The 26,551-nt window shown below is 48.7% G+C and overlaps 1 protein-coding gene across 4 annotated transcripts in view; it reads left to right on the forward strand.

Moving 5' to 3' along the window:
• LOC146834561 (vitellogenin-1-like) overlaps positions 1 to 26,551 on the forward strand; it is a 977,187-nt gene that overhangs the window by 157,186 nt on the left and 793,450 nt on the right. The gene's annotated exons all lie outside the window — the stretch shown is intronic.

Genomic DNA, 26,551 nt, shown 5'->3' on the forward strand with positions numbered 1-26,551 from the left:
GTGTTCTCGCGTATGCGTACACGTAGTGATAGGGAGCGTACAGGCGCGTGTACGGCCCGTACCACTACGAGTACGCATACGTGAGGACACCCATAGTGATAGTGAACGTAGGCACGCGTGTACGGGCCGTTGCTATGCATTTGGGGTGCCCTAGGGCCCCGGAACGCACCGTACCTGTGTGTGAAGCTCCAAATTACATAGGGGACACATGAGGGACAAGTATTAAGGCCTACATGCATGCTGGTTGTCATGGAGACCAAGTTCAAATTTTGAATTTGTTCAGGAAGCTGCACGGCAGAAGTCAGTTGGAATGAATCTACTTTGTTGCAATGTGTTTGTGGGGCTGACATCATGCAGGAGAAAAAAACTGATTGAGAACCCACAGACTGCTAGGTTTGAAGGGATTGGAGGAAACATAGGATGCAAATGTGAGTGACCAATCACTCTGTACTCCTGGGCATGAGATGGGCCAGCAAGGCAGATATAAGGCAGCCAGGTCCCATGAGGGAGCACTTGCCTGCACATCTCTGTATTCCACGACCCAGCTGCTGCTACTGATTCCCTGGAACCATGTCAAGGGTTGTGGAGAGGTTACAGCCATTCACCCTGGAGGAGAACATGGCTTTGGTGGATGTGATCCTCCCACGGTACCCCATGCTGTATGGGCGACCAGGTTATCAGGTGAGTGCAGTGTCCACTGGCACAGACTGTGTCCCTTTTTAGTGACTGTGACTTCTTCCATTATGTCCAGGTGTGACACACATACTGTAGGGGGGGTCCCAGGGGGGGGAATGCCTGATGTCTCCCAGCAGTGCCCAGAGACAGGAGGGGTGGGGGCCTATCACTCCCAGCAGTGCCCTGAGACAGGAGGGGTGGGGGCCTATCACTCCCAGCAGTGCCCTGAGACAGGAGGGGTGTGTGCAGAGTCCTCCCAGCAGTGCCCTGAGACAGGAGGGGTGGGGGCCTATCACTCCCAGCAGTGCCCTGAGACAGGAGGGGTGGGGGCCTATCACTCCCAGCAGTGCCCTGAGACAGGAGGGGTGGGGGCCTATCACTCCCAGCAGTGCCCTGAGACAGGAGGGGTGTGTGCAGAGTCCTCCCAGCAGTGCCCTGAGACAGGAGGGGTGTGTGCAGAGTCCTCCCAGCAGTGCCCTGAGACAGGAGGGGTGGGGGCCTATCACTCCCAGCAGTGCCCTGAGACAGGAGGGGTGTATGCAGAGTCCTCCCAGCAGTGCCCTGAGACAGGAGGGGTGTGTGCAGAGTCCTCCCAGCAGTGCCCTGAGACAGGAGGGGTGGGGGCCTATCACTCCCAGCAGTGCCCTGAAACAGGAGGGGTGGGGGCCTATCACTCCCAGCAGTGCCCTGAGACAGGAGGGGTGGGTGTGATGCACAGTGTGAGCCTGGATCATTGATTGTGTAGTTGCCCTCATTCCACCTGTGTCCTTTCAATGGCACGTACTGCTTTTGGCCTTCCCCCAGAGGATCATGTCCCTATGACAAAGGTGCAATGCGTTGGATGCATACTATGCCTTGTTGTAAACAGCAAATGTGTTCTAATCTGTGTCCCTGTGACATGTGCCAGGTGTATTGATGTAGTGTCACTTGTCCATCCTCACAGGTAGACGCCTCTGCCAAGGAGAAGATATGGCTGGACGCAGTCAGCGCCGTGAGGAGTGCGGATGGTCGGAAGCGGCGCCTGTCCCAGGTGAGGAAACGCTGGCAGGATAGCCGGTGCTGGACGCGGAGGATCGCACGGGTCCTGCTGGGAGACTCACCTGAGAGCCATAAGAACCGCGGGCGCCGCCGTCTCTCCCACATCCAGAAACGTGTGCTGGCGGTGGTCTTTCCTGACTTGGACAGGCGCCTACAGGAGATGCAGCAGCCGGAAGGGGGTAGGTACATGTGTGTGTTTGTTGTGTTTCACCAGCATTTGTAAGTGCACTGTTCCATGGATACATTTCCAGGGTTTATGGTGCTGTGCAGATCCTGTTACCCACAGTGTTGCAGGGCTCTCCTGCCTCCCTTCCCCACCTTGCAATGTGTTCCCTGGTCTCTGTGTAGTCACTCCATCACAAAGTTATGTAGCCTGACACCTTCTCCAAGTGTACAATGCCTGCAGCATAATGTGTGGGGGTGGTGTGTAACAGGTTTAGTGACCTTGCCTGTGCCCTGTCCAGTTCTGGACTTGTGGGTTCCATGTCAGTTGGCACTAATGCTGATTCCAGACATGGGAGTTAATCTCTCGAGTGCGAGGCCTTCCAGCAGGCATGTCCCATGTGGTGGCCTGTGACATGATGTGCATGATTGTGCGTTACGCATAGTGCAGGGATGTTAGCGTGTGTTGCAGTCATTCCCATTCAGGAGCATGGAATTGTGTGGCCACTACTGTCCCCAGGGGCATCTTTTCCTAGGTATCATGTGTGTAATCCGAGAATGTCGACAATCTCTGTGTCTACAGCATAGGTTGTGCTCTGTGCCATTGTCCCCTGGCACCATGTATATTGACGTGAGATGTATTACAAGTGTCCACTGTACAGCCTGACCTGATTTTCCTATTACATACTCACGGTGGCCATTGCCTTTGTGTCTTGTTGCAATCATCTGATGATGCCCATTTGTACATGATAATTTGTACAGCCGCACCTTGGGTAGTTTGTGTGCAATATTGAAGTTTTGCATCCCATGTGTATTTCACCCTGACTAAGAGATGTAAGTGCTTCCTGTGTCTCCACAGATTTGTCTCATGTAGGGGGTGGGTGGTGCGGGCATGGCCTACATGTCAAGACCTGTCATCTCCTTGCTAGGACTGGCCAGTGTGTGATGTTTGTCTGGACATACACTCAAGGTGCATTGTGCCAGTCAGGGTGGGCATGTTATCAGTATTACCTATGCTGCATGTGCCTCTAGTTCCTGGATGTGGTCCCTGCTCATCCCTATTGCCTGCCACGCTGTGTGGTGCAGATGCAGTGCTGGATTGTCCCCAGGGCCTTGCTCCTCAGTCAAAATTCCATGTCATCTCATTTGCTATTGTGTCATGCTCTCCATAGTTTTTCCATGGCATGGTGGGTCACACAACTGTGTCTTGCAGGGCCTACATATGTACCTTGTTTTGTAGTTGTAACTCTTCCTTTGTTTCAGGCTATGCACTGTGACCTAAGAAGATTTGACTCATGTGACATATGTATACAGGTGTATGATTAATTTCTGTCTCTTCACCCTGCCCACAGCATCGTCGGGGGACACCGAGGGAGACATGGACACAGACGGCGCGGAGGGACCGAGCACCAGTGCCAGCGGTGGCATCGTGCCTGGCACTTCGAGTGGGACAGAGGCGGAGGAGAGTGAACCCGGGGACCTGTCGACTGGCACAACAGAGTATGAAGCTGATGGGTCCGAGGATGATCTCTCCGAGTGGGCAGTGGCTGCACCACCATCTGACAGCAGTCCTACATCTCGCACCGCCCCCTCCATTGGCATCAACCGCCTCCCACTTGCTCGTGTCCCTTCCCAACGTGCCCGGTCACCACATGTCTCCTTCCTGCCAGGCACCGCACCCCCTGCCCCTGTCTCCACTGCTGCCGCCAATGCTGAGTCTGTGGACATCCAGCGGCAGTTGCAGATTGGTCAGACTGCGATCCTTAATGTCCTCCATGCCCACAGCCAGGTCCTCAACAACATGGAGGCATACTTGGAGGGCATTCCTTCATCGCAGGCTGACCACCGCAACTTGCTGAGGTCCATAGACTCCACACTGACTGCAGCAGTGGGTCTCCTGCAGCACTACGTCCCACCCCCTACCCCTGCTCCTTCCACACTTCCCACTCCCATGCCTGTCCCACATACACACAGACGTAAGCATGCACCCACCACAACAGACACAGGCACCACACCAGCAGGGAAGGTCCGCCGCACACCTCCTGACACGCACACACAGGGTGAAGTAGGCACACCCACTGGGTCGGGGGGCAAACGTGTGACACGCAGCCAGAGTGGGAGTCCGCATTCCACCCAATCCACTCCCTCCAAATCCCCTCCCCTCAGCTCTCCTGGCCACATCTCCCCCAAAGACTCCTTCATGGCCGCTCTGTCCCTGAGCCCCACAGTGACACCACCCCGCAAGCAGTCAAGGTAGTCCACGGTCAGGGTGCTTGAGTCCCCCCCCCTGTCCACACCCTCCCCCAGTGGCGCTGCGACCCATCCCTCTGACCCCCCCCCTTCTTGGGGCCTGTGGTTCCTTCGGGTGCAGGGGAGTCCCTGGAGGACCTTGCCGAGGTGTGCAGCGCGCTCCTAGAATCCACCTTTGGCCCTGCCCCACCCCCTGTGGTGGAGTCCTCCATCCCTGCACCCACGTCGCCTACCCTTCGCCCTCCTGTCCCTGCGGTGCCTGTTCATTCCCCCCCACTTGATGCCCTCACCCCTGTGGAAGACAACGGCTCGTAACTGTGCAGGCAAGCTAGGGGACACGCATCCCACTGTGTCCCCCATCGAGCTGTGACTCCTGGACTGCCCTATGGGCTTTGTAAATATTGAACTTACTACATACCAGTTTTTGGATCTGCTGAATAAAGCTATTTATTTTTTGCCCTTGGAACACTCCTGCTTTGCTGGCATTGCTGTCGGTGGGGCTGCTACATGGTTGTGGGTGGTGTTCATGTGGTGGGTGTGTGGGAAATGTAGTAGTGTGCTGCTCATAGGGGGGACCATGGGATCTGTGTGCCATCACACGGTGTTAGCTAGCTTTCTCAATTCATGTAAGCAGTTGCTGCATGTTGCAATTGTCCCAAGGTGTTTTCCTTCCTCTGTGTACCCTGACTTCTTCCCTGCAGGGTGTTCACAATATTTAGCGCCGAGCTGTGTGTACATTAGCTGGGTGTGTGACGGACTCCTTCAACTTTGCACATGCATGCTGAGCCATTCTCCACCTGCATCATTCGTGGCATCCTTGGTAGTCATTGTACTTGTGTATGTGGACTATTGACATGACTTCATGTGTACATGTTTTCTTTTTGGCCCTATGCATGCGTATACTCCCAGCCTCGCACACATGTGGTACATGTACTGCAGGGTCTTTGTGCACCTGACTGACATTTGTGGGCATGGTATCTGTGGCTACTCCACCCTTTGCGTTCCATGGGCACCGCTGGGAGTGATAGGCACCCACCCCTCCTATCTCAGGGCACTGCTGGGAGGACTCTGCACACACCCCTCCTGTCTCAGGGCACTGCTGGGAGTGATAGGCCCCCACCCCTCCTGTCTCAGGGCACCGCTGGGAGGACTCTGCACCCACCCCTCCTGTCTCAGGGCACTGCTGGGAGTGATAGGCACCCACCCCTCCTGTCTCTGGGCACTGCTGGGAGTGTTAGGCACCCACCCCTCCTATGTCAGGGCACTGCTGTGAGGACTCTGCACACACCCCTCCTGTCTCAGGGCACTGCTGGGAGGACTCTGCACACACCCCTCCTGTCTCAGGGCACTGCTGGGAGGACTCTGCACACACCCCTCCTGTCTCAGGGCACTGCTGGGAGTGTTAGGCACCCACCCCTCCTGTCTCAGGGCACTGCTGGGAGTGATAGGCCCCCACCCCTCCTGTCTCAGGGCACTGCTGGGAGTGTTAGGCACCCACCCCTCCTGTGTCAGGGCACTGCTGGGAGGACTCTGCACACACCCCTCCTATTTCACAATATGTACGCTCATGACATACACGGATGTGGGTACGCTCCATGCATTCGAGGTGGGGGTACGTGTCGTACTTACACTGTTGGGGTGGGGGGTACGCTCCATACGTCCGCGGGTGAGGGTACGTGTCGTACGTACAATGTTTGCATGGGGGTATGCTCCATGCATTCGAGGTGAGGGTACGGGTCGTACTTACACTGTTGGGGTGGGGGTACGCTCCATACGTACGCGGGTGGGGGTATGGGTCGTACTTACACTGTTGGGGTGGGGGTACGCTCCATGCATTTGAGGTGAGGGTACGGATCGTACTTACACTGTTGGGGTGGGGGTACGCTCCATACGTACGCGGGTGGGGGTACGGGTCGTACTTACACTGTTGGGGTGGGGGTACGCTCCATGCATTTGAGGTGAGGGTACGGATCGTACTTACACTGTTGGGGTGGGGGTACGCTCCATGCATTCGAGGTGAGGGTACGGGTCGTACTTACACTGTTGGGGTGGGGGTACGCTCTATGCATACGGGGTGGGGGTGCGGTCCGTACATATCCGTCCCCACGCTATGTGATGCTTGTGCGGCCCGTACCCAGGCCTTTGCCACGTGGGTACGAGCCGTCCCGCCATTGTTGGGGTGACGTAGGTGTGGGCGTGGTACGACTCGTACCCACGCTCTTAAGGCGTGGGTACGGGACGTACCTGTCTGGTTGTGTTGCCGGTTCGCGTCGTCAAGAACTTCCGTTGTGGCGGTCGCTGGCTTAGCTGGACACGCCCCCACCCCCTCGTAGTGACCAGGGCCTGGGAGTCAGGTATGTCCAGGGCATGTGTGCTGTGTGACTTTGGTGGGGGGTTTGTGGCCTGCCCTGGTCCTGCCACCCCCCCCCACTTTCCCCCCTCCCTTAGTTGTTCTGACCTTCTGCGGCGTCTGCGTCGTAACCTGTAGAGGAGGTCGACTGCTATGAGGGCCGGGATGACACGTAGGTTCGGGTCCATGTCTGTCCGTCGCGTACGGGTACTCCTTGTTCGCGTCGTCCTGTCTGTCCGTCGCGTACTGGTACTCCTTGTTCGCGTCGTCCTGATTTCCCGGCAGTTTTTGGCTGCCGGATAATATTCACCGTGCGGGATGACGTCGGTGCGAATCGTAATTCCTGGTTCGTGAATGGCAGGCTGCGAGCGTCCCGACGTCAGGTCGGCGCTTTCCCGGATCGCATTTGTAGGTTCATTTTCATCGGTCGGGGTTTTGTATGATTCGTACGGAAATGGTGTTTCCGTGCGAATCGTAATTCCATGTTAGTAGATTTTGACGACCGGGTACGCGTCGGACGGAGAATATGCTCCGTCCGACGGTTCGTACCCGGTTTTTACAGGATCGTGATCGGCGCCTAGGTGTTTTGCACACTTCTGTCATTGGGCTATATTTGGGCTACATCTGGGTGATTTTGGGCAACTTTTGGGATACATTTGGGCTCTTTTGTCTCCGGTGGCCATCTTGGGAGATTTATTTGTTATGAAGTTTCCTAATTTCCTCATGTACTGCAGTCTCCTCAGTAGGAAATGCTTTCAGTTTTTTACTTTGATTCCATCATGAAGGTATTCAGATATGTCACACATTTGCCATAAATTCTGAATGTTAGCACTCTAGTTGCTCATTAGATCACTGTAGTAAAACTACTGTTCACCATGGAAGTCTGCTCCTGGTATTAAAAGTGCATGTTTCAGTCTGCATGTCAGAATTTTTTAATGAAATAGAAGAGGATTGAGAAGTCACTCAAAATGTGCCCTCATTTTCTTTCTTCAGCATTAATCATAATTTCTATGGCAAAATGACCCCCTCATTGTGTTCCTTTTTAAATTAAATGTTTTAAGTGTTACCAGTTTATTCCAATCAAGATGGCTTCAGGTGTCCCATACTTTTGTCATAATGAAGACAGTAAGCTCTCTAGTTGTTTTTAAGAACACTCTGGGACATTCTGTCATTGGGCTATACTTGGGCTACATCTGGGTGATATTTGGGCTACATTTGGGCTCTTTTGTCTCTGGTGGCCATCTTGGGAGACTTATTTGTTATGAAGTTTCCTAATTTCCTCATTTACTGCAGTCTCCTCAGTAGGAAATACTTTCAGTTTTTTACTTTGATTCCATCAAGAAGGCATTCAGATGTGTCACACATTAGCCATAAATTCAGAATGTTAGCACTCTTTTTGCTCATTAGGGGCCTCATGTAGGTGGCATACACTTTACCGATTCTAAAATACCGAATCATACCGATTCGGTATTTAAGAATCGGTAAAGTGTATGTAGGTAAAAATTCGGTAAATGTTACCGAATCGGAGTGAGTCGGTAATTACCGAATCGGTATTTACCGATTCGGTAATGAGGCATACCTTCCCATTGATGTGAAGGTATGCCTCATTACCGAATCGGTAAATACCGATTCAGTAATGGGGGAGCACATGCAAGGGTGGCAGGGTGTCACATTGACACCCTGTTGCACCCCTGATTCGGCCATGTGTGCACATGTGGCACACATACATGCCCTAAGGGCATGTATGTCTGCCACATTGCACACTTCTAAGCGCTATAAAATGCGTTTACACATCCATACTTTATTTACCACCAACTATTAGTTGGTGGTAAATACCGACTCCAAACAACACCCACACACTCCCCCTACATCTCATTTCTGTATTCGGAATTTACCGAATCGGTAAAATTACCGATTCGGTAATTTTACCGATTCGGTAAATTACCGAATACAGAAATGAGCCCCCTACATGTCACAAGCCTAAATACCGGTCGGTAACGGTATAATTACCGAAAATCGGCCATTACCGACCGGTATTCGGCTACGTACATGAGGCCCTAGATCACTGTAGTAAAGCTACTGCTCACCAGGGAAAACTGCTGCTGGTATTGAAAGTGCATGTTTCAGTCTGCATGTCAGAATTTTTTAATGAAATAGAAGAGGATTTGAGAAGTCACTCAAAATGTGCCCTAATGTTTCTTTCTGCAGCACTAATCATACTTTTTATGGAAAAATGAACCCCCTCATTTTGTTCCTTTTTAAATTAAATGTTTTAAGAGTTACCACTTTAATCCAAGCAAGATGGCTTCAGGTGTGCCATATGTTTATCATAAGTAGGACTGTTAGCGCTCTAGTTGTTCTTTGGAACACTCTGGGAAGCTGCAGTAGAAAACAAAGGAATCAACTGACAGTCTCTGCCCTTGTTGGATGTACATGTTTTACTGAGAATGTCAGACTTCATTCTCACATGACTGAGAAAGATAATGTGAATTTACAGAAAATAAGCTCTCAGTTTAGCTTATAGATCACCTTCCAAAACTCTGTGGGAAAAGCATGAAAAAATATTTTTCTCTCAATCATGATATCCCAGCAGAAGGCTTTTTCACATGGTGAAATCACCTTAGAACATACCACAATTCCTAAAATGAGTATGGTACCATCAACAAATGATTTATAATGTAACTAAAGTCTTAAAACCTTCTATTAACTGCAATGCTTTTTAATGAGGTGCTATCATGTATATTGGTCCCAAGATGGCTGCCAACACTTCTTGGATGAAGTGCTGACAGCCAATCAGATCTCAGGATGAGATGTGTGGTTAGGCTCCGCCCACATATATATATATGATTTTACTTTTTATTTTCTCAGGAACTACTGAACAGATTGACACCAGACCTGCAAAAGGCACTTCCCTGACCTGAGGACTACCTCTCTGCCAAATTTCAAGTAATTCTGTTCAGCCGTTCAGGTTGTACCTTGGACTAAAGGTCCCTATGGAAAATTGCATGGGGAAAACGCTTTTTGGGACCCCCCTTTTTTCTCAGCCCCCGCTTGACGAATCCCCCCGAGACTTTCAGGGTAGGAGCGGAGCGGAGCGCCCCACCTATTTTCGCGAGGATTCGTCAACCGGCGCCAAAGTTATTCCAAATAGAATGTTGCGGATTTCCTATGGAAACACGGTCCTAACTATAACTATCTACTTGCGACCGCCAGTAGATAATATATATTAAAAGTGCCGTACTTTTGAGTAATGAGAAGCTCTATAAAAGATTTAAAGCTGTACCAAACCCTAGAAATGGAAGTTCACTTACCTATTTGATACTGCCAGAAAGTCCCTTGTAAAAATATTTTGTAGGAAATTAAAAGTTAGTGTAGTGTGACGTTCAAGTCCCCAGTGGACTGACCTGTGCCACTTTCTGTCGACCACACACACCTTGCATGAAGCTGCTGGCCTTTCACCTCATCCCTGTTTGGAAGGCCCAATTTGGGAATTTGGGAACTTCGCCTTTATATTAGACAGTTCTCAAGGAACTGTGCTTTTTACAGTCCCCTACATGGCATCATTTTGGATACACCCCATGTTTTCAGTGGGAAAGCAAGCAAGCAGAGCATTTTCCAATACTTGTTAATATCTAACTGGTCTTACCAACAGCAGTTCTGCAGGACCTCCCACTAGAGAGCAGCATCTCAAGAGTCAGATGAGATCCCTCATGAGCTTTATCTTCATGCTTACTTCAAGTTCCCAGTGGACTGGCCTGTGCCTGCATCTGCCGACCATCCCACAAACACCCTGCATGATGTCACTGGCTTGTTGCTCATCGCACTGGCACTAAATGTCACCAAAGGAGAGAGACTTTGCTGCATGAAGTCTGACTGATAATTATTAGTTTGTACACCGGTGAAGTTTTGAAACCATAAAAGGAAGGACATTAGCTTACTGACACCCGTTTATGATTCTGACTGGAAGCCAGGTGTAGACTCTGGTGTTAACATCCTGCACCACGCCTGCGCTGCCCACACTTGAGCTGAGGGACAGACAGGCCTGCCTCATTAAAATTAGAAGCATGCCAGGAATAATGACAGGAATGAGTTCAACATAGGGATTGCAACTTTAGGCATGCAGCACTGAAGATTTGTGTTCCTCAATAGGTAAACAAGTAAAGAAGTCATTCAAAATCTTTAAGTCACCCCCATGCCATTGCACTTCTTTATTGCAGCCTAGTATGTCTATGTTAGGCACATACTGCTTAGATTAGATCATAAACTCAGTGCAGAGTCTGTAGACAGAAAGTGCATAACTCACCTAACCTCTGTAAGCCTACAAGTGCCTGGGGAGGATGTCTTTGAGGCTAAATGCTTTGCTGACTTGCTTTGTCATAAGCTACAACACATCTTGGAGCAGCAGGCACCAGTTCAAGGCTGTCTTACTCTAACACATTGCATTACTTTGTGCATGCCTGGCAGCCCCATACTGCAGCAAGAGACAAGAGAAAGCACACACCACTCAATGACTCAGAGTTTAGCATACTTGTCTATGTCACACAATTCAGCAGCATATGTGTTTTTTCAGAGAGGCCAGGTGGGGCTGTGAGAGGCAGAACAGTTTGTTTTGCAGCACATAACTAAAACAATGTATCTCACTCTGCCGGGTCACCATAACAATTAGTCTCCCAGGCTACCACAGGCCTGTCACAGAGCACCACAGCCATGCAGGACTTTGGAGCCGGAAGCCTGTCTGTGTCACTGTCCAAGCATTCAGCCATCCCTGCCTGCCTGGTAGTGGCAAGTAATTACCTGCTGCTTTAAACCCCCTAGAGTGACCTTGCATCTCAGTACTCGAAGTCATTTAAAGGGAGTACCAGGGACTCTGCTCTCACCAGGAGAGGCCAATAAAGAACCCACACGCCATTGTCACTACATATTGTGCTCTGATCAAAAAACACATTCACCTTTACCTAGGATTTCAGATCATTTTTCAATGTGGACCGGCTGAGCAAACAAACTGGTTTTGGCTTTGCAAAGCCCAGAAAATTAGGACAATTCCCCTGTTACAGTTTTCCTGCTCCCGCCAGCTGGGAGTGGACTTACTGTATGCTCTAACTTAGCAGGAGCTGTCAAAGTGTTAGCCAAGTGAGAGCAAACAGCTATGTCCCGGGTGTGGGCAACCTGGGACATAGGGAGCCAGCCCTGGGGGTCCATTAATAGCTCCAGGAGGTAGTCGGCGCTGCCCCACTCCTTTCGCTGATAAGTGCCTGCCCCAGGGCCATGGTGGTGCCCCACCTTCTAAAAGAATAAGAAAGTTACAGGGAGGTTGTTGTCCCCAGGGCCATATATGGCCCTTAAGGGGAAAGCGAATGACCCCCTTCCTCTATTATATACTTGGCCCCTGGAGAGGTGTTGGTCCTTGGGAGGGGAGTACACATGGCCCCTCTTTTTTTATAAAGCCCCTGGAAGGTTGTGGTCCCCAGATCTCCTAGAGCCTCCATTTAATTTATCAGACAGCCCCAGGGAGGTGGTTGTCCCCAGGTCCAAGATTGACCATGGGTAAGGGGCCTTGTGCACCCCCTCCCCGTATTTAAAATGTAAAGAAGCCCCGAGACCTTGCCCACCCAGGGGCAAATTTTTAAACAAACGCAAAATTCATAAATCAACGTGATTTCATTGCAAATTTTTTAAAATAATACTTTTTTGCCCTGGTTGTGTCCCTGTAGAACCCAGCACCAAGGCTGGGAGGTCAGGGTATTGCTGACCTGTCCCCTATTCTTTATTTTTAGAGTTTTGGAGACTTGGGTTAGGCCGAGTCCTAAAAAGGCAATCAGATCTCTGCACAAGATCTGCAAAATTTGCGAGGTCCTAGCACGTCTAGATATACAAATTTATATCTTCTTTAATATCCCCAAAACTATTGAACAGATTTACACCAAATAACAAAAAGTGCTCTTTCTGGACCCAGAGCTACCTTTCTCACAAATCTGATGTAATTCCGTTAGGCAGTTCAGGCTGTAGTCCTATCTAAAATCTCTATGGGAATTAACATGAGGAAAAGTTATTTTGGAACCACCCCTTTATCTTGGTCCCCACTTGACAATTCACCCCCAAACTTTCAGCAAAGCAGCTGAACTGAAAGTTGTAATACTTTTGAAACATTTTGTGAATATTTTTCAAACTGCACCAAAGTTATTGGCAAAACAAAAAACACCTTTTTTTCCAGAACATTGATGAAGGTAAATAACAGTCTTCTAACACTTTGCAATGTGTTTTATGACTCTCAAGTGTGCTGTTTTAATGTGGTTTTTCAATTGTCTGGTGACTTCTCGCTGTGCATGAACTGCATGGACAGTATTGGTTGCTTGATGCACAGCATTCCAGGCTGTTTGCCAATAGGACAGGTGCTGATAATTTATTATTCCCCACAGGCTACCTCACATTTAAATAGTATATATCATTTAAAAACATACCATTATTCCCAAATATGTAAAGGTAAAGTTGATATGCAGTATCATTACAACCTCAGACATTATAAAATACATATTCTCATTGCAGTTTCTCACACCTAACACAGATAAGTAACACACTATTGTATTCTGCTCAATCCATTAAAAGCACAGTTATCATTACCATACCAGATTCCACATATGCTTATAACTAAAGATAGATTGCCGTGTCTGTCCTCCTGTTCTTTGACCACTCTCCAGTCACTACTCATCACTCTCTTGCTTACTCACTCTCTCTGACCCACAAGTCCTTCCACTGTGTATTTCTCTCTGCCAGTAGCAGAACCATTGAGATTCAGATTATTATACAGCTTCTACTCTTTCATCCCTTTTTGATGATTCAGTCTACACCATACCAGCACCTTTCACCTCTCCAATCATCTATTTGCACGGGGTCAGCTGGGAAACTTAATATGTGGGTTCTCTGTATGAGTGGGCTTCTCTTTTCCAATCCCAGAGTGAACTCCTGCTTTTGTAGGGATCAGAGTAACTTTTGTAATAATTACTGCATCCCCTCTAATTATCACCAGATTAAACTGCTGGCATTTACTGGGGGGGGGGGGTCCTCAGGAAACATCAGTACATACACGTTTTCTATGTTGAAAGTACTATGTTATGCTCCATTTTAAAGGAGTGAACTTGTCAAGGGAGATAATTATTGTGGTAAACAGTCTAAATATCAAATTTTTAATTTCGACCTACAATAATATAGAATTTGAAACATCGTAGGGACACAATATCGAAGTCAAGAATATCGACGACCAGAATATTGACCTGAAGGCAAAAAATATCATCTTAGTTATTATCAAAGTTAGTAATATCGATAGCAAAAATATCAATGCTACTAATATCGATATTTATATTAGTGTTGTGTATTTTATTATGTATTGTATATGTTTGTGTTTATATTTTTTGTTATTTATTGTACTAGTTTGAGAATATATGTATAAACTTTTTAGAAGTTAGTACATTTTTTTAAGTAAATTATGCGATTTAGTACCATAGCGGGTTGTGGGTTTATAGGGGAATAGGGTGGGACGTAATTTAATTATATTAAATTAATTCAAAAATTTTAGGAATTAGTAATTATTTTTAAGTAAATTTTGCGTTTTAGTTTTGTAGCGGGTTGTGGGTTTATAGGGGAATAGGTTGAGAAGTAATTTAATTGTAATTAAGTCATTATTTATTTTAATTTATTGGCATTGATAATTAACTTTCTGTTAAAGAATTATAAATTGGTAATTTATTTTTATTAATTGGTAATTAACTGTTCTTAAATTATTAATTGGTAACTATATTAAGTGTATTAATTTATTATTGAAGTGTTTTCTGAGTTTATAGGGCAATAGGGTGGGAAGTAATTTAATTGTAATAAAGTAAATATTTATTTTATTGAGGATTGATAAATAATGTATTGTTAATTAATTATTAATTGGTAATAACCTTTTAATAATTCATATGTTTTTATGTTTTGGAAATTAATTTGTTTATTAATTAATAATTGGTAATTAATGGTCATTATTTAATATGTATTGGTACTTATCAATAATGTATTGTTAATTATGTATTAGTTGCTAATTATTTTTTAATAATTATTGCTTTTTGGTATTGAACATTAATCATTTCTTATTTTATTATTATTTGGTAATTAATTCTTAGTAATTATTATTTAATTATGTTTATCATCAATTAAATTGTTAATTAATTATTAATTGGTAATTATTTTTAAGTACTAATTTATTGGTATTGTTAATTAATTTATTGTTATTTAATAATTAAATTATTATTATTATTTTTTATATTGTAATTATTAGTAAGTTATTTTTACCCCTACGCTATCCAACACTTTCCCTACTGTTGCACTCTCTCGAGTTGGAATAGTAATTTTAACCTCTATGCTATCCAACACTTTCCCTACTGTTGCAATCTCTGGATTTGGAATAGTAATTTTTACCCCTACGCTATCCAACACTTTCCCTACTGTTGCACTCTCTGGAGTTGGGATAGTAATTTTAACTCCTACGCTATCAAACACTTTCCCTACTGTTGCACGCTCTGGAGTTGCAATAGTAATTTTAACCTCTACGCTATCCAACACTTTCCCTACTGTTGCACTCACTGGAGTTGGAAGAGTAATTTTAACCTCTACGCCATCCAACACTTTCCCTACTGTTGCACTCTCTGGAGTTGGAATAGTAATTTTTACCCCTACGCTATTCAACACTTTCCCTACTGTTGCACTCTCAGGAGTTAGAATAGTAATTTTTACCCCTACACTATCCAACACTTTCCCTACTGTTGCACTCTCTGGAGTTGGAATAGTAATTTTAACCCTTACGCTATTCAACACTTTCCCTACTGTTGCACTCTCTGGAGTTGAAATAGTAATTTTTACCCCCACGCTATCCAACACTTTCCCTATTTTTGCACTCTCTACAGTGGGAATAGTAATTTTTACCCCTACGCTACCCAATAATAACTGTTTTAGTTACTATAGTGTATAATGTATTTAACTTTTTTTTAAATTTGTTATACATATTTTTTATATTTTTATTTATACTTTTGTTGTATGTCTATGCATGTATTTATAATTTATAAAATGTTTTTAACAATTTATAAGTTAATAAATAATTAATTGTGAATATTATTAATTATATATATTATATTTTATATGTATATGTTTAATTTTTTTTACATTATGGTGCAGATTCCGATCCTGTAAAACCCGGGTACGATTCGTCGTACGGAGCGTATTCTCCATACGACTCGTACCCAGGAAATCCACCGTACAATCCAGCAAGTACGATTCGTACAGGAATACCATTTCCGTACGATCCGTACAAAACACTGTACGGCTAAAAAATACCTACGAGTCTGATCCTGGACAGCGCGTACGTGACGTCCGTACGTAGTCAGGCAGCGTTTTACGGACCATCAAGTACGATTCGTCCCTACGTCACTCCGCACAGCTATTTTTTTATGGCAGCCAAAAAAAGCCCGAAAACTGAGTCCGACGTGAAAACGGAGCCCCGGTACGTGACGGACAGCCATAGACCCCATCTTACGTGTCATGCCGGCCTCAGAGCGTGTGTACGGTCCGTAACACCATTATAGTGGTGCCGCAGGGGTACGCGTGGTACGGACCGTATACACGCCCTCAGAGTGTATGTACGGTCCGTATCACCATTGTAGTGGTGCCGTAGGGGTACGCGTGGTACGGACAGTACACACGCCCTCAGAGCGTGTGTACGGTCCGTAACACCATTGTAGTGGTGCCATAGGGGTACGCATGGTACGGACCGTACACACGCCCTCAGAGCGTGTGTACGGTCCGTAACACCATTGTAGTGGTGCCGTAGGGGTACGCGTGGTACGGACCGTACACACGCCCTCAGAGCGTGTGTACGGTCCGTAACACCATTGTAGTGGTGCCGTAGGGGTATGCGTGGAACGGACCGTACACACGCTCTCAGAGCGTGTGTACGGGCCGTACCATGCGTACTCCTACGGCACCACTACTATAGTGATACGGACCGCACCCACACATACATAGTGTGGGTACGGGCCGTATCACCATTGTATTTGGGTCGTAGGGGTACACGTAGTACGGACCGTACACACACCATGAATGCGGGGGTACGGTCCGTATCACAGGTACCCCTACGGCACCAGTACATTTGGGATACAAGGCGTACACACCATGAATGTTGGCCTACGGCCTGGTGCAGCATATTACCATTATATTGGTGTGTGTGTAGGCCCAGGACAGCAGTGTACTGCACCAAGGGGGTGGGTGGGTGGGTGGGTGGCTGCATAGGCTTCCCAGCAGTGGACAGACATGTGAGGGGTGGGTGCAGAGGACTCCCAGCAGTGGACAGAGACATGGGGGTGGGTGCAGATGACTCCCAGCAGTGGACAGAGACATGGGGGTGGGTGCAGAGGACTCCCAGCAGTGGACAGAGACATGGGGGTAGGTGCAGAGGACTCCCAGCAGTGAACAGACATGTGAGGGGTGGGTGCAGAGGACTCCCAGCAGTGGACAGACATGTGAGGGGTGGGTGCAGAGGACTCCCAGCAGTGGACAGAGACATGGGGGTGGGTGCATATAACTCCCAGCAGTGGACAGACATGTGAGGGGTGGGTGCAGAGGACTCCCAGCAGTGGACAGAGACATGGGGGTGGGTGCATATCACTCCCAGCAGTGGACAGAGACATGGGGGTGGGTGCAGAGGACTCCCAGCAGTGGACAGAGACATGGGGGTGGGATCAAAGCACTCCCAGCAGTGGACATAGACATGGGGGTGGGTGCAGAGGACTCCCAGCAGTGGACAGAGACATGGGGTGGGTGCAGAGGACTCCCAGCAGTGGACAGAGACATGGGGGTGGGTGCAGAGGACTCCCAGCAGTGGACAGAGACATGGGGGTGGGTGCAGAGGACTCCCAGCAGTGGACATACATATATGGGTGGGTGCAGAAGACTCCCAGCACTGGACAGAGACATGGGGGTGGGTGCAGAGGACTCCCAGCAGTGGACAGACATATATGGGTGGGTGCAGAGGACTCCCAGCAGTGGACAGAGACATGGAGGGGTGTACATCATTATCAGATGACCACAACTCCATGGGTGTATGTACACATCCCTAACTTTGGACAATGATGATAGTGCCATAACAACACATCACTGACAGCAGTGTCCCACTCCCAGGAGGATGGATGTCTTTCCCCCACTGCATGACACACCACATGTGGGTGTGAGGACAAATAACACATGCATACCCACCCCTGGCGGATGCAGCACAATACACACTGAGATCATGCTACAAGACTGTATAGTCATGTCACTGCCTACTAAACTAAGATAGCCAAAGGGAACACACACTGTCACGCACATCCCAGGACTGATAGGAATGTACAGGTGCTGGGCCAGCCACCAAGACGTCTCTCATGGAAGGAATAGGGTGGAGTTCCCACAGATACAATGCTCACAATTGTGAGTCAGGTGCCCAAATACCCTGCAGAACAAGTACCATATGTGTGCTAGGCCGGGAGTACATACATGCATAGTGCTGAAAAGGGAGAATGTCACTATGAAGGCATTTCGACATACTCAATACACAAGTACAGTGACTAGCAAGGATGCACAGACGATGCAGCCGGAGAAATTGCTGAGCAGGCATGGCCATAGTTGAAGGGATCCGTCACCAACAAAGGAAATGTAGACACAGGTCAGCACAACAATTGTGCAACTCTTTGCAGGGAAGATGTCAGGTGCCACAGAGGAAGGAACACTCCTTGGGACAATGTCTCAATATCAAAATAACACACACTACCAATGATTCTTTGCAGACACCTTGTGATGGCACGCAGATACCATGGTCCACCTCATGACCATCAGACTAGAACATTTCTGTGAACCATAACACATTACCACAACATCAACTCCAGGAACCTCAGCACCAACATCAATACCTGAAATGCAATCGTGTGCAAAGTAAAAATAAAATGCTTTATTCAGCATAAAAAACAAATAATGAAATGACACTATATACAAAGGCCAATGGCCGGTCCATAATAGAAGTCCTTGGGGGGACACATGGGCACGCGTCTCCCCTAGCTTGCCTGCACAGTGGAACCCTCAGGTTCGTCGACCTGGGGGGGGGGGGGCATCATGTGGGGAAGGACCAGGCACCGCAGGGACAGGAGGGGGAAGGGCAGGTGTGGTGGGTGCAGGGGTGGATGTCTCCACCACAGGGGGTGGGGCAGCGGCAAAGGTGGATGTGAGAACGTCGCTGCACACTGCTGCCAGGGCGTCCAGGGTAAGCCCTGCACCGGAAGAAACCCCAGGGCGAAAGGAGGGGGGGTGGCCGAGGGATGGGGTGCAGCGCTCTTGGGGGAGGGGGTGGACAGGGGGTGGGACTCAACTACCCTGCCCGGGGACTTCCTCGCCCACTTGCGGGGTGGTGTCACAGTGGGGGTGATGGGCAGCTCACCCATGTCGACCTCTTTGGGTGTCAGTTTGGCAGGGGAGCCAAAGGGAGTGCTTTTGGAGGGACTGGGTTGTGAGGCCTGTGGACTCAGACTGTGGCTGCGTGTATGTCTTTTTGCCCCAGACCCAGTGGGTGTGCCTACATCCCTCTGAGTGTGCGTGACAGGAGGTGTGCGCTTGCCCTTACTTGGTGGTGTTCTGCCTGTGTCTGGTGGGGTGCATGCTTGGGAATGTCTGGGTGTGCATGGGACAGGTATGGGAGAGGGAAGTGTGGATGGGGCTGGGGTAGGGGGGGACGAAGCGCTGCAGGAGACTCACTGCAGCCATCAGGGAAGAGTCCATGGACCACAGAAACCTGCGTTGTTCAGACATCGATGCTGACATGCCCTCCATGAACGACACCATCTGTGTCAGCAGTGTGGTGTGGCCATGGAGGACAGTCAGCACAGATGCCTGCCCAACCTGCAACTGCCGCAGTATGTCCACAGACTCTGCACTGAGGGCAGCAGGGGTGACAGGGGCAGGAGGTGCGGTGCCTGGTCCGAAGGAGACACGGTGGGACCCTGCACGGACAGAAGGGACGGGAGCAACTGGGAGGGCGGAGATGTCAATGGAGGAGGCGGGTACAGATGGTGGGATGCTGGCAGTTGTTGGTGCATCCTCCGCCTCCTCAGGGAGTTCAGCCTCGGACCCGTTGGCGTCGTAGATGCTCTCGCCTCCTGACAGGTCCTCCGACTGACTCCCCTTGCCCTCCGTGCCACTGGCTCCTGCTGACTCCACAGCACTGGCGGCACTGTCGCTGGGTCCCTCCTCAAGGTCCATGCAGGTGTCTCCCTCGCTTGCGGATGATGATGCTGTGTGCAAGGAGAAGAAATCAAAATGCATCAGTCACCTGTATACATCTGACACATGAGCACAAGAACAATTGGTCACAGTGCATATCAGGCAATGCATCATGAGTAACAGCTAGATTACGCCGCACATATGTAAGCCCTGTACTGCCCAGTTGTTAGACCCACCATGCCACTTTGACACCAGGAAAATACATACACTAAAGGCCACAACTTGAATGAGAAATACACTGAGAAGCTAGTGTCTGTGAACCGGTGAGCACAGCAATACAATGAAGTCATGATACCTCTTGTTTAGCCTGAAAGAAACAGTAGTGATGCCTGTCCTGAAGGAGACATGGTGGTGGTGCCCTGCACGGACAGAAGGGACCGGAACAACTGGGAGGGTGGTGATGGGAATGGAGGAGGTGGGGACAGATGTTGGGGTGCTGCCAGGTGTCGTAGCAGCCTCCGCCCCCTCGATGAGGTCAGCCTCGGACCCGTCTGCGTCATAGTTGGAATCGCCACCGGACAGGTCCTCTGACTGACTCCCCTCGCCCTTGGTGCCACTGGGTCCCTCATCCAGGTCCATGCAGGTGTCTCCCTCGGCTTCCAATGAGGATGCTGTGGGCAAGGTGAAGATACAGAAAAACATCAGTCACCTGTATACATCTGACACATGAGTACAAAAACAATAGGTCACAGTGCATATCAGGCAATGCATCATGAGTAAAAGCTAGATTACTCCGCACATATGTAAGCCCTGTACTCCCCAGTTGGTAGACCCACCATGCCACTTGGACACAAGGAAAAATAGGACACACCAGCCCAAAACTTGAATGAGAAATACACTGAGGAGCTAGTGTCTGGGAACAGGTGAGCACAGCAATACAATGAAGTCATGCCACCTCTTGTTTACCCTGAAAGAAACAGTAGTGGTGCCCCCAAGGCAAAGTAACACACCTCAATACCAAAGGTGTCCCCACACTCAGAGACCTGTAAGTACTTTGAAACACAAAACGAAAAAAATGTTGGTGCCTTGGGAATCACAATACTTTACACAATCGACATGGTCAGAATGTGGGAATGTGCCATTTTGTGAAAAGAACACACATGTGCCTTCATAACAGATGGCTCCCAAGGAGGTGCACATAAAACTACATTTACCCAGTCATTGAAGAAGCTGGCAGCCTTCTTTCAATAGGCCACTGTTAGAAAGAAATGTTGTTGCAGAAAGTACATATACATGGGCCCACGGAGGGCTTGATGACTTGACACTCGTAAGTTGGTATCACCAACAACCAAGGACTAACCCAATTTCCACAACACTGGGGGAACATGTATATGTGTAATTTGAAAAACAGTCTCATTAGAACAGTGCCTTCTTTTAAATTGTGCCAGCGTGTTCCCTGAAAGTGTAAAGGTGGTTTGTTGTGCACTTCCTTGGGAGACATCTGTCATGCAGGCACATTATTGTTCTTAACAACAAAACATCAAACTAAAGCATAGAAAACATGAAGACCTGTTGACAAGTGTTGTGAGTGCCAAGGTACAATACCTTGTGTCTAACAACTTGAATTATGTCAGTTGTCACATGGTGATCCGTTACCTGATGACACAGTTGCCAACACATCTAACCCACTGCCTGTCATGTGGAGTGGTACACATGTCCAAACCCAGGACAATGCATGAGCTAATGGGCCTGCAATTGTGTTGTAAAAAGGCATACCTGCACTGAGGAGACACCCCCATGGCAAGCCAAAATGTCCACACAGATGTCAGCACACAAAGACCAAACTACATAGCATCTTGACAACACACACTGGTGCAAAAAATATATGAGCAGGAATCATGTATTTAAACAATTGACACATGCTGCAAAGCACAAACATTAAACCCTGCACAACATCACTGGGTCACTGCACGTTGAGTCTCTGTCCAGCCAATTATCACACACAGGTCAGACCTGGCAAGGAGACATAAGGTTTGGCCAAGTAGGCCTCGCCCGCACAAATCCCCCATACCTGAGACAATGTGATTGAGACAAATCAAGAAGTGACACCTCTTAATCAGGGTTTACAAAAATGTGCAGCAAGAATTCCCAAATGTACTCCACATCAACTTGTGACGCTGCCAACACATATTTGTGACAAACAACCAACCATCGACAGATAGTTGTGAATAGCCACACAGGCACTGTCCAGTGTGAGTATGCACAAGCCAAATGGGGTCTTCCTGTCCAGTCGACACATGTAGCACACTTTGGATAAATACAAATGAGGCCAGGGAACAATGCCACAGAGGCAAACATATGCTGAACACACTGAAAATGGACACAGTGTTGGATGACACACATGATTACGAGGCAAGGGTGTCTCAGGGGACTGTAGTGGGCACACTGCTCCTTGTTCCTGGAATGATCTGACTGTAACATGAGCAACCGTCCTGGTACTATGCATATCTCCCACTCATGCACATCATGTCTGAGGCCACAACATTGGTCATGCATGCTGCAAGTGTGTTCATTTGAAACCTCACACTCCCATGTTGAGACTCATCATCAGTGCCAACAAATATGGACCCCCAACAGAGTGAACAGGACAGGGCACAGGCAAGGTACCAACACATGTCACAGACCACCCTCCCACATGATGCAGAAAGCAATGTGCACTTGGATCAACTGGCAGGCTAGATGACCATGTACAAGTGTGATTACACACAGACCAGGGGACACATGTCAAGCAGGGGAAGGGACGAATAAGAGCACCAGTTGACTTTGGGGAACAGAATATGCACTGCACATATAAACCCTGGCAGTGTATCCAGGCTACAGAGCACTTCCAAAAGCTGGGGACACACAAAACAACAAACAGACAGGTACCTACCCCCTCCTAGCTGCTGTCCCTCCTGTAACTGCCTATCCAGGTCAGGGAACACCACCGCCAGGACACACATCATGCGGGTGGTCATGCATCGGCGCCCGCCGTGGGGCGTGGAGGTGAGAGCCCCAGCTGGACCCGGGCGATCAGCCTGGTCCAGCACCGGATGTCCTGCCATCGTTTTCTGACTTGGGCTAGGCGCCGACTGCGACCGCCCACCACTCTCACGGCCCTGACGATCTGCTTCCAGATCCCCCCCCCTTCTCGTAGGCAGTTACCTGTGAGGATGACAAAGTGAGACAACATCACTACACCTGCTCCATTTCACCGAGACACACATTTGAACATCGATGATATGTTGAACAGGGCAGAGGATGCTGCCAAGGAATAGCATCTTACTCATATAGACATTGGCCTCTGTGGAAGCCCCAATGCACTACATGGCATTGAAACTGCACAGATGGCAGGAGGGGTGTGACACACTTCCTGATCATGGCACACACTGTGCATCACATGCAACACCAGGCTGATGCACAGCACCTCAAAGCAGTTACATGCCCCAGGCCACTGACGCAACCTCAGCAGAGTACACAGACACACACAGGCACAGATCAATCACCTGCCATTGGCAACAGCGGATACATACCTCACTCTGCACATGTGCCACTTGCCTGTGGGGTGTCACAGGTGTTGGGCTAGCTCAGCAAGTCAGACACACAGCACGGCTTACTTCTCACATCAGATAGGTAAAGCTGTTGCCTCCTCCATGCAGCTTTGGTGCAACACTTCACATAGACACTCACCCACATGACAAGGAACCTTCACACACATCAATGTCCAGGAGGGTGTACTCATCACTCGGACACTCTCACCACAGCTCCACTCACCTCATACACATCTGTGGGTACAGTCACCTGTCACACCGGGGGGACCACTGAATCACCTCAGGACAATAGCCAAAAAATGCCACCAAGGATTTGCCAGGCTGAATGTGTCATTCACTATGCAGTGAATGTCACAGTAAGCACAATGCAAGTGAGGAGTGCACACAGGAACTACATCATGACAGACATAAGCCTCCCCCCCCCCCCCCGGGACCCACTCTAAACCACATTGCATGTCTGTCACACCTGGACACAATGCCAGAAGTGACAGTCACAAAAAAGGTGCACAGTCAAAGGTAGTGGAGTCAGCACTCACCTGCTCCTCTGGTCTCCCATACAGGCTGGGGTACTGTGGGAGGAGGACATTCAGCAATGCCTCATTCTCCTCAAGTGTGAATGGCTGGGCCCTCTCCACAGTCCGCGACATGGTGCCAGAGGAAGCACAGACAGCAGCAGTGTGGTCGACAGGAAAGTTGTGCAGGCAAGTGCCCTCCCATGGGTTCTCGCTGACTTATATCTGTCTTGCTGGGGGCTTTCATTTACAGGAGTGCAGAGTGATTGGTCAGACTCATTTGCATCCTACGTTACCTCCAATCCCTTTAAACATACACCAATGACACGAATTAGCATGGTTCAAATTTTGAGCATCATAGCAAGGCAAACACCACTTTGCAACATTGTAATTTTTGGCCCAACTGACTTTTCAAGCAAACATGATGGCCACATTGCAACTGAAATCTCTGTATCCATGGCAACCAGAATGCATTTTAGCCCTAATACTTGTCCCCTATGTAATTTTTGATTCAAAAAAACATGTATGGTGCGTTTCACACGTACCCGTACACGTATGGCACCACTACAATAGTGATACGGACCGTACACACGCTCTCAGAACGTGTGTACGGTCTGTATCACTATAGTAGTGTTGCCGTAGGAGTACGCGTGTGTGTACGGTCCGTACCATGCGTGCTCCTACGGCACCACTACTATAGCGATACGGACCGTACACACGACGTGTGTACGGTCCGTAACATGCATACTCCTACGGCACCACTACAATAGTGATGCGGACCGAACACACGCTCTCAGAGTGTGTGTACGGCCAGTACCACGTGTACTCCTACGGCACCACTACTATAGTGACACGGACTGTACACACGACGTGTGTACGGTCCGCACCACGCATACTCCTACCGCACCACTAATAAAATGATACGGACCGTACACACGCTCTGAGAGTGTGTGTACGGCCCGTACCACGTGTACTCCTACAGCACCACTACTATAGTGATACGGACCGTACACACGATGTGTGTACGGTCCGTAACACGCGTACACCTACGGCACCACTACAATAGTGATACGGACCGTACACACGCTCTCAGAGCATGTCTACCGCCCGTACCATGCGCACTCCTACGGCACCACTACTATAGTGATACGGACCGTACACACGCTCTCAGAGCGTGTGTACGGTGCATTTCATATGCTTACACTGGTGATAGGAGGCGCACACGAAAGGAATGGAGGTCTACAACTCGCACAAGGCTGAACATCAAGTCATTGTCATTGCAGACTTTCATGTGCAGGGCCTAGGTGTGTCAGGCAGTGATATTGCACATGTCTCCTCATGTAGTTGCACAATTGATGTGTGATGACCTGTGTACACATGTCATGTGTGATGGGGCACTATGTGGCACACTTCCCCTTCACACTTTGCACATGTGTGCCTGTAGTACAAACGTGTCAAGCACAGCATCACTGGTATGGCACAGTCACCACCACCCGCAACTGTCCCCTGATGCCAGGGACAGGGACACTACCAACTGACATTTCACAATCAGCGTGCCCCGATGTGACTATGTCATGTGTGTGTCATGTGTTCCCATGAGCTTGCTGTTAGTGTTCCGTCAACTACATCTGCTGTTGCTGCATCCAACATGTGTCTGTGTGGAGATGGGCATGGCACACATCTACGCACACCATGCCACATGTGGATTCCCAGGTAAGCAGGGTCTGTATGCATCGGACATGATATTTTCACATGAGGACTTATCTGCGTCGTCTCAATGTCTGTGTTTTCTGTTTTCACGTGTACCCCTTCATCGCAATGTGTTTGATCTGTACATTTGACATTCCATGTGACCTGTGCATCTAGCTTGCCGTCAGCTGTCTGTATGAGATGACATCCTTTAAATGCAGCTATGTGGATGTATGTCACTCCTGTGATGTCTCTGGCTGTTCACTCAGACTGGCCCCCAGCTCGTTTCAGGGCATGTCATGTAGACTTGCCAATCAACGGGTGTATCTGGCTTTTTGTAGGAGTATCACCAAGCTGGCATACGTGTCCTGGATGTATTGCACACACCAGACTCTGTATTTAGCAGATGTGTAGTAGCAGTTGAGCATGTGCTCTGTTCATTGACATTGATGTTGTTATGCTCTCAATCTTCGTCATTCATTACAATTTTCTGCCGGGCACCGCCTGTCCCCTGACCAATGCCAGACTTGGGTGCCATGAGGGAACGTGCTTGCATCCGACGTTACAGATTCACTCAACAGTTGATTGAGGACTTGACCACCAAGGTGGCACCACACCTCCAACCACGACACAGGTATCCTACTGCGCTGACCCCCAAGATGAAGGTGATGGCAGCCCTACATTTTTTTGCCACAGGTACGTTTCAATTCACCATAGCTGATGTTGGTGGCATGTCACAGACAATGTTCAGTCGTGTCCTGCGTGATGTTTTGGCAGCCATGTTGGAGCACCTTGATGAATTCATCCATTTTCCGACTCCTGAGGAGTTGACAGGTGTCAAGGGTGATTTCTATGCCCTGGGAGGGATTCCCCATGTCATTGGGTCCATTGATGGGACACATGTGGCTTTGGTACCACCACAGGCACAGGAGGTAGCCTATCGCAACCGTAAACATTACCACTCTATAAATGCCATTGCGGTGTGTCTTGCTAACATGCTGATTTCCAAATTTTCCAGGGTC

The sequence above is a fragment of the Triturus cristatus genome, chromosome 4_2 (genome assembly GCF_964204655.1).
Source record: "Triturus cristatus chromosome 4_2, aTriCri1.1, whole genome shotgun sequence".
Classification (NCBI taxonomy): domain Eukaryota; kingdom Metazoa; phylum Chordata; class Amphibia; order Caudata; family Salamandridae; genus Triturus; species Triturus cristatus.